Source organism: Corvus brachyrhynchos, unplaced genomic scaffold (genome assembly GCF_000691975.1).
Source record: "Corvus brachyrhynchos isolate BGI_N302 unplaced genomic scaffold, ASM69197v1 scaffold3, whole genome shotgun sequence".
Taxonomy (NCBI): domain Eukaryota; kingdom Metazoa; phylum Chordata; class Aves; order Passeriformes; family Corvidae; genus Corvus; species Corvus brachyrhynchos.
This window is the reverse complement of record NW_008237619.1, coordinates 2,803,642-2,812,871: the sequence shown is the minus strand read 5'-3', so window position 1 is coordinate 2,812,871 and position 9,230 is coordinate 2,803,642. Positions and strand designations below refer to the sequence as shown.

The 9,230-nt window shown below is 37.7% G+C and overlaps 1 long non-coding RNA gene across 2 annotated transcripts; it reads right to left on the bottom strand.

The window, feature by feature from the left end:
- Positions 1-12: 12 nt before the first annotated feature.
- Positions 13-8,930, bottom strand: LOC108446119. Of its 2 annotated transcripts, XR_001861227.1 has the most exons (4): positions 8,649-8,930; positions 8,130-8,208; positions 6,765-6,901; positions 13-3,801 (listed from the first exon to the last, which is right to left on the bottom strand). It is a non-coding gene; the product is annotated as an uncharacterized LOC108446119 (long non-coding RNA). The 2 variants fall into 2 exon arrangements; XR_001861226.1 differs by having other exon boundaries at positions 8,130-8,930.
- Between the last annotated feature and the right edge of the window lie 300 nt (positions 8,931-9,230).

Genomic DNA, 9,230 nt, shown 5'->3' with positions numbered 1-9,230 from the left:
TGAACCGCTATTGTTTGATATGGGTAAGAAATTGTCATAAAAACCTGACAAGTCTTACATGGCTCAGGTTCAGAAGATAAACTCAGTGTCATGACTGAAGTTTTAGTGCATGGCACTAAGCTGGAAAAGAAATCAGTAGGAGGTCAATAAAAAATTACTTTGATTGTATGTCAGTGTGCATAGGTCTCCAAAATGTTAATCTCTCCCGAACTTTATCCTTCAGTGGAACTAAAGGGTTTGTCATGTGGATTAAAAATGTAATAGTATATTTTGCAAATTACTTCCTTACTGGGGTGCCAGAAAACAGAGAAAATACCATCCAGATTTCCCATTTGAGATGGATGCCTCTGAAGGGAGAAGTCTTACAGTGGAAAATGGGTTTGTAGCACCATTTTTTATAATTAGTCAAGGGTAAATCTCAGAAAAGAGTGCTTTCAGACGTGAACTCATGTGCACGTGTATGCTTATGTCCTCATACACATGGAGAGAAGAGTAACAGCACACAACATTATACCAACATCCAAACGAGCCCCTGTGTCCTTTAGAGGCTGACACCCCTGAATATGTGTCACACTAAAAGAGGCATATACTAGACCTGCATATGTATAGTTATGCTTGGGATTCATGTCAGAAAAAACCTCAGTATGGAAAGAAGGCTGATGGAACTAGAGCCTCCAAGGTTTCAACACAGGCTCTTCCTCACTTCTTGTGTATGCCTTGAAATTGTTGCTCTCAATATTTTCCCTGTATGCTAATAGTGTTTGTGTTCTTATGGGATAGTAAAAAATAAGAAAAAATCTGACAGGAATAAGACAACTTCAGATAAGCAGAAATAAGTAAGGAGATCCAGAACTTCCAAAAGGTAGAGCTACTGTATTGCTCATGCATGTGGGAAAACAGGAGTTGCTTCTGGCAATTAGTGGAGTACTCCACTAAGGAGTGGATCAAAGATTCAGCACTGGGACACAGATGGCAAGAAATCCTGCACCTTCTCTTCTGCAGCTGTTCTGAGTCTGGGCTGGTTACAGCGTGCTGCCAACAACTGGCATTACAGCGCCGCAGACAATGCACGGACCCAGCAGTGACGAGAGAGGGCTGTAACAGGTAGTCAGACAGGGTGCAGCATCTCTTCCCTTTGTCCTGTAAACTGCAGCCCATTTCTGGTTAAAGGATGCCCACACACTTTTCAATTTCCTTTTCATGCCTGTGCAGAGGACATTGAGGTTGTCTCCAGTCGCATAAAGTCTACTCAGGTGCAAACTTCACATTTAAATGACTTGCACAAATTACGATGAATATATTCATAAGACTTCCCTTTTCCTAATTTACTTGTCTATCATGCCAATGTCTGCACCTCAGCTAGTTAGTTCTGGTTTTCTAATTGTTCAAAGTTAGAAGCAGACACTTTTAAAGGTATGTTCATCTACTTTATTGTCCACTTTAGGATGAGATGCACTGCACCACAAAGATGTGTTTTCGTCTACACCATCTTTGAAGGAAATCCAGAATGGAAATAATAAACTTACTTTTCATCAGATTAATCCCTCTATGTTTTTCAAGTCAAAGAACACCTTGTAAAAGACAGGTCCTCTAGGTGCCCACAGGTTCATCCTGAGGCTCAGTCTTTATGTACAATCCATGTGACAGTTTAATCACCTTAGCCGAGTTTTCCCTATCCTGATGTAAAATTTTTATTCTGGAGGATTATGCCAGGAGAAGGGGGGCACTCCTTGTTAAATTACTAAACTTTTAAAGAAGTTATCAATTGTTACATGACTTCCACAAAGCCATGTAATATACCTTCAAGGGAGGCTGTTGTAACCATCTGACAGGCAATTAGCCATAAACTGCGGCTGCATTGCCAAGCACCTTTACAAGCTTTCCTAGTGGCAGCTGGATGTGCTATAGAGATGCAGTCCATGGGTGGGCAAGTGCAGTTTCCCTAGCTCTGTGCTGTGCTTCTCTCCAGGAAGAAGAATCTGTCTCAGCCATTCAGAGGCTGAAACTAGATCTGTTGTGTTGCTGGGGCTCCATCCAGTAATTACCCTGAGGATTATGTTTAAAGCCTTCAGCTGACTTTGGAAATGGTTTGGAGCCAAAAGGAGGAGAGTGGCATGAACCTCTCTTCTGCAAATGTCTGAAGCTAGTCAGCAGAAGGTGCTACACTTTACAACGCGTGAATTTGTCATCTTCACCTACAGCTGCAAATTCTGTGAATTATAGTTACTCTACATGGAGGCAAACAATATAGGAATCATTGTTCTATTTTTTTAATTACTCCCATGAATTTTTGCTCATATAAAATATCAGAAAGTTACACATTTGCACCTACTTGGGTATTTTAATATCATTAGTTGTCTATTCTGAATGAATCTGATTAACTTTCAGCTGAATTTTCCATAGAGAGCAACAAAGTTCTTTTTGTTAGCAGGAGAGTTGGTTTTGAATGCTCACATTCCTGTTTGGAGTGATCTATGGGTAGTCTGGAATCCTATAACAGGGAGGATTTTGTAGAAAATAGCTGGCTGCCTGATAGAGTCAAGAAGTAGCTGCTGCAGCAGTAAATCTCTGCCATAGTTTAGCATAAAGGCAAATCTAAGTGTGGAAACAGAGCCTTGCATTTTAGAAGTGTATATGAGAAATGAAAGTGTCATAGGTGACAAAAAATGGCTATTTCACCTGGGAAGGGATATATATAAAATCAAAACGTGCCATGAAATTGGATTCTATGATACATTTCAAAATGAGGGAAAAACCAGCAGATTAATGTGGTTTGTACATTTTCAGCAGTCCTGCAGTCACCTTGTACTTAACATTGGCTATGAAATGATGGCAGAATCAAACTCAGTAAATATTTATTTAGCTCTAAGGTATTAAGACTAATCCCTTCAGTTTTCCCCTCTGTTGTTCTTTCACACAAATGTAAAAAAGCTGGCACATGCAAACTTTAATTCACTAGTGGTAAGCTAAGGGGATATAGAGCCATTTTAACTTACAGAGGTACTTGCATAAGCAGTTACAAAATCACTACAGTGTTGCTGTAATATAGGAGAAAAGGTTTAAACTTTGTAGTGTGGTGGCTCTTAACTGACTGGTGGATCACAGGTCTTGTGTACAAAGGCCTGAACCCCATCATTTCATGAGGAGAATTTTGTACTGAGGATTTCTGTGCTGCACCCAGGAGCTGACAGATGCTTGGTGGGGTTTTACTGGATCAGCTTTACATCAGTTCAGAAAAAAATAAGTGAAAGAACATGGTCCAAATCCTTTTTGTCTTTTGCATCAGCTCAGCTCTTTTAATAGTTAACACTTGTACACTCTGGAATTGTGCCACGTGTCTTAACTCTTCTCTGCCCATTTTATGAGCCCTGCGTGTTCCACTTCCATGCCAAAGCTCTGAAGTTGGCGTCTGGTGTGTTCCAAACACGTCTTCCAGATATCCACTTCTGAGTGCCATGAGCTCTCTGCTCCTGTAGCTGTCCCATTCTGCTTCTTCAGCAGATCTCTAAGACTTCAGGAAATAAAGCATGCCTCCCCTTATATCTGTCTATGCAGGATGGCCCTAAGTCAGTCTTTCAATGAATTATGTGGGCTCTTGATGAGCTTCTTACCATGGCAGGTTTTTTCTGCAAAGCTGCCTGGTCATACCCTGTACATCTTTCAAAGGACAGTTTGAATTAAGCCAGGACTATTTGCAGTCCTGGCCTCATTCCTTGCTCTAACATACTTCGGTTCTGAGGACCTGGTTAGTCTGGTCATACATTCACCCATGGTCTAGCCACCTTTAGTCCATTATGTTACCTGTGAACATTGAAAAAACAAATTAATTGCATTGTCACACATTTATGAGGTGTTTTTTTTCTTCCAAAATATAATTGGGTCTAAATTGCTGTGCTTACATTGGGTTATTGACACCTACAATTATTACTAATATAGCAGAGCAAATCATGATTCTATTTAGTTCAATAATTTCAATAAAAATATAGAAAAAATCTTCTACATTGAAACAGGAATGGACTTATTCTGTGTATTCTACATTGAAACAGAAATGGACTTATTCTGCCTTTTGTTCTCAGATTATGTACCTCTAATTATTTTGTCTTTAAAAAATATAGACCACTTGCCAATAAAAAAATGTTGTTTGAAAGAAGAAACCCAAAATGATTCATTAAAATATGTCAAAATAAGCAGTTGGTGATTTTAAAATGAAACATTTCAGATCTTTTTACACTGCTTCCATATTTTTCAGCTGTAATTATTTGCCAAATTACATTCATTGGTGTGAACAATTTCGGTCATTTTAAAACTGTACTTTCAGTGACTTTCACGGTAATTGAAAAAAAAAATTACCTCTCCCTGCTGTTATAACAATAAAGGATGTAAAAATATTCTCTGCAAAATGGAGCAGGAACAATAGACATAGTCATAACAGCTGAATAAGAAACAATATTTCTGTTTCATGAAAGTAATCCAGTAGGCATTTTCCAACCTGTCTGCATTTAACAGTTGTGAGTGGTCTATAGCTATATCTAAAAGCTTTCTAGCACCTCATGTAAAACAATTTTTCATCTCCCAGGCTAAAGTTCCTCTCTTGCCTAAGTTACAGTCTGCATTTGAGTCTCAAATACATATCCCTGCATACGTACTTTAGTGACTTCTTTCTTTATCAGGGCCCACGCTGTCTTCTCTGTCTACTGAAGATGTTTAACGTAGTAAGTATGATTTGGTAAATAAGGGTTTACATGTTTCAGATAACTTTTAGTCCTGGAGATTCTGACTGTCACCAGAAATTCCAGCCTTTTTGGAAATAGTATATACTCCCTTGTGAGAAAATCTGATTTCAATTCACCTACATTTTCTGAATATAAAAAGTGGTTTTGGTGTAATTTCCCAACTCACTGTAATCAAGTCAGATCAGCGCTTCTGTACTTGCTAAAGTTGACACACACACTGAATTCTACATGTGCCAGAGACGTTGTCTTGGTCATATCAGGCATAAAAAATAAAGCACAGGATCAGGTTACTCATAAGACAAGTTGCATCTAACACACCTATTTAGATAAATATATTTATACACAGGTAGAAAGATGCAACATATGAGAATGATGACTGGATTGCAACTATAATTCTATTTTGCTTAGAACACAAGAAATGTTCCTCTGGTAACATATAACTAGAAAACCATAAATTACTGTCTGTCTTCTACCTCTGTGACCTTAACTTTTAAAAGACATACTTATGTATTACTGGTCAGGGACATATAAATATTTAATGGCATAGAGCTCTGCTCATAATACACCAAAATTAAGAACTCCAGCATTTTTTTCTCCTGGAAAGGAGTTGCACAGTACATAATTTATCCTATTTTCCACACATACAGGGGAGGGCACAATGTCTTCTGTTTATTGACTGAACAGTGCACCAAAATCACCTTTTTGGCCAGAGTTCTAACACCTCAGTTCTCATGCAGGGTTCACATCCTTACAAGAGAAGTTATTGATTAGTGCCTCACTTAAGTTGTTTTCTCTCCTCATGGGTTCCTTATGGGTACAAGTTACTCCTGATTACACACAGAGGAAAATTTTTCACAAAGAGAATAATCAGCCACTGCAATCCCGCCAGGGAATCCCCAACACTGGACACTTTTAAGATTCAGCTGGGCCATCTTTTCCACACCATGCTTTTGCCAGAAAAGATTGGACCATATGATCCTTGATGTCCTTTCCAAGCTGGAATTCTATGATTCTATGAATCTCATTTCTAAGATTATTAATAAGAATATTATCAATCATAATACAAGTCAGTCTGACTTTGGAGAAACTTTTTTATTCATTTGCCTTTCTGAGAACTTACGACCTTGATGGAGGGGCCTCACGGGAAATTAAAGTGATACAACCAACAAACAATGCAGCTAAAGATGGCTGTCAGGGTTTAGACTGAGTATTTTAGATCAGAGTCAGCCAGGAATCCTTGGAAATTTGATGACAATCATCTATACTTTTGTGCTATCAAAATATGAAACTCTTCTGTCCTGGTGAAAATGTGCTTGGTTTCTCATTGAATATCTACATGGTTTTGGGGGCTGTTGGCATTTATGCTTGAACACCGCCTCTCCCCAACAAGATCTGTTAGAATCATTCCGTTACTGATATAACCACAACTATTTATGTAGTTTATTTAAACCCCATGCTAATAAAAGCATTGCACCATTATACAGCTCATGACAAGCCATCCGTTTCTGATACGTTCAAAAGAGTCAGACTTGAGGTGTCAGGGGTTCAGGATGACCAGGACTATCTGTTACTTCTCTGTACTTCCCATTTTATTTACTGTGAGTTTCACTCAATTGATTGCCAGCAGAGGAAGAACATAACTGATTAAAAATAAAGAATTGCTAGAAGTAACATAAAATAATAATTGCAGTTTGAAATGGGTAAGTTAAATATCCAGCCCACTCAAGCCTAGTGGCAGTAGTCTATAGTGGAACATGCAATCTTCCCTGAAAATGCAGTTCATGAACCGGATGCTGCCCTTCCTGAATCACATGAAATCATTTACACAACAGAACTGTAAATATTAAAAGTTTTTGTGATCATATAATCATAAACAGGTAAAAGATAAACTATCAGAAAAAAACCCATGAAATCCCATGCCCTGCAAAGCCATGAGGTAATGGCTTTTCTCAGATTTGTCATTCTAGATGTCTCTGCCCATGGCAGGGGGATTGGAACTAGATGATCTGTAAGATTTTTTACAACTCAAACCTTTCTGTGATTCTATGATCCCATGGTTCTGTGATTCCGTGATTCGATGATAGCAGGGCTGACAGCTCTCATTGCCCCAAAAATGAATATGGCCACCATCGTGGTGTTTCACAATCAAGTAACTTCAGGAGAAAAATCTGAAAAACAGGATTTGTCAGGTTGGCATCGTTTTTCATGCTCATCAAACTGTTTAGAGAGCTTAGCCGAAGTAAAAAGTGAAACAGCATAGCAGCTGGTGCAAAAAAGATTCTTAAACATTTGATAGACGATGTATGTGAGAGAAAGCATTGCTCTGGCTGGGAGAGGGAGAATTGCAACAAAGACCCCAATTTATTTTTGCCATTCTGCCCATTATACCTAGGATTACAGCAGAAAACAAAGAAATAATGGCGTTATTCCTTTCAAGTGCAAAGCATGACTGACTGCATTTCATTCTGCTCCATCCCTTCCACAGATTAAAGCCCAAGAGTGACGACTATGTTTTCACATCAAAATATAGATACATAAATAAATCACTAAATAAAACTGATCATCTGCTGCAGGACAGATGTTAACAAAACACTTGTGGTGTAGAAGTGAAATTGATGTTAAAAACATTTGCAAATAACTCTGTGACTGGAAAACATCAAAAACCAAGAGATTCATATTAAATGTTGGTACTTTTCTCTAATTCAGATGTATGAAAAAAAGAGACACCATATGCTCAGGGGTGGGAACAGGGTGGATATACCAAAGTGACATTATATAGAAATTATAATAAAATCACTGTTGAAGAATTGATCCCATATGACATGCTGTTGAATGTGCTTGGATGTAAAGGAACTGAGAAAACATAGATAATTAAATATATAATTCGGCCTTAAAACTTGCTGCTGAAGGTTAGTATTGAGGATGCAACTAATTTTATGAGGCATTAGTAGGTGTGAGTTTGTGGGCAGGAGAAATATGTTTTACAGCCTGTGTTTCTCAAGGTATTTACATCTACATGTCACTTAGAGCGAGTTCTCTTTTAACAGGGTTCTTCTCATTCCTAAAGTCACATATGACTGTGTTTTACCAGACAAGCCTCTATTCCTTCTTGATCATGTCTGATAAAGGATGACATTTGAAGAATGTCAGGTGTTTCAGTTACTATACACCTCATATAGAATATTCCTTTAAACTGATATATTTCATGTAAGTTGAAAAAAGGACTTTTGTATTTCTGTTACAGGATGGGCTGATTTGGATTATTTAATCCTTTCTGAGTGGATTGCTATAAATTAAGGGAAAAAAAGCTAAGGCCTTGTGAACACTTAAATAAGGTGTAGTTGTACCCTTACTCCACCCTCCACCCCCACCAGCTAAAATATTGCAAATCCAAACCTCATTTTTGCAGAATCTGAAAACATTTGTGAATTTGGGACAGCTTCCAGAAACTTGCAGAATGTCTCATTCTGGAGGACTGCAACAAGGAAACAGTAAATATTTCTGAAATGAAACACTGATACTTCACATTTAAATTATGCTTTTGTTTAAAAACTGACCTAATTTGGAGGGGTCAGAAATGTGCATAAAAGCCAAAAAATTGAGCAATTTTTTTTTTTGGCACAACTGAAATTACACTTTTCCCTGGACGACCAAAGAAAAAATCCACTATTATGTGCTCTTAACCTACACAGATTTTGTCCTTGTTACATAACAATTTTGATCGGGAGGTGATTTCTATGTAAAACAGTTAGATAATTGAAATTCAGGTCTAGTTATTATCAATAAAGGCACTTTTTTTTCCTTACAGGTATAAGGCTTTTTGCTTCTTCATAAATGCAGCTTTCTCTTGTATATGGGAATAATTGAAGAGGTGCAAGATATTTAAGTAGATGAAGACTTCAGCCTCAGTCATACCTTCATGTGCACCAGTGTTGCTTCTCTTGGTGTAAAGACACACCTTGGGATGGATCTCAGGTTAAAGCAGAGCTTTTGAGGCTTTCAGTGTGCTTCTAACAGTCTATTAAAAAGACGTGTAGAAATGAAGAACTCATTGTGCACAGAGAATTGCTTTTAAAGTTTTATAAGGTTCCTTCAGGGTTTTTTTTTCTCAAAGGATCAAAAAGTTTGTAGGTGCATTCTGGGCTACCTTTTTCAGGCTGAAAGTAGAAGGGGGAATTCAGAATTCAATTACATATGTAAAAGTGCAAAAGTAAAGTCTAAAAGCTGTCTAAAATTAATATGCACTCCTCTTTGCCACTCAAAGTTTTAAAATACTTGATCTGTGAGATAAAATGTGCTCAAAAATCATTCAGAGACTGAAACCTTCATTTAGTTTCAGGACAAGACCAATTTTTAGCAATACTCATAAAAGGCAGAATAGAAAATGCAATGTACACAGGCTTCATAACAGTAGAAACCTACAGGAAAACAATGTGAGCTTTTATGACTGAACCATGCTATGTTTCAATCTTATGCTGGTTTTTGAATTCACAGAAG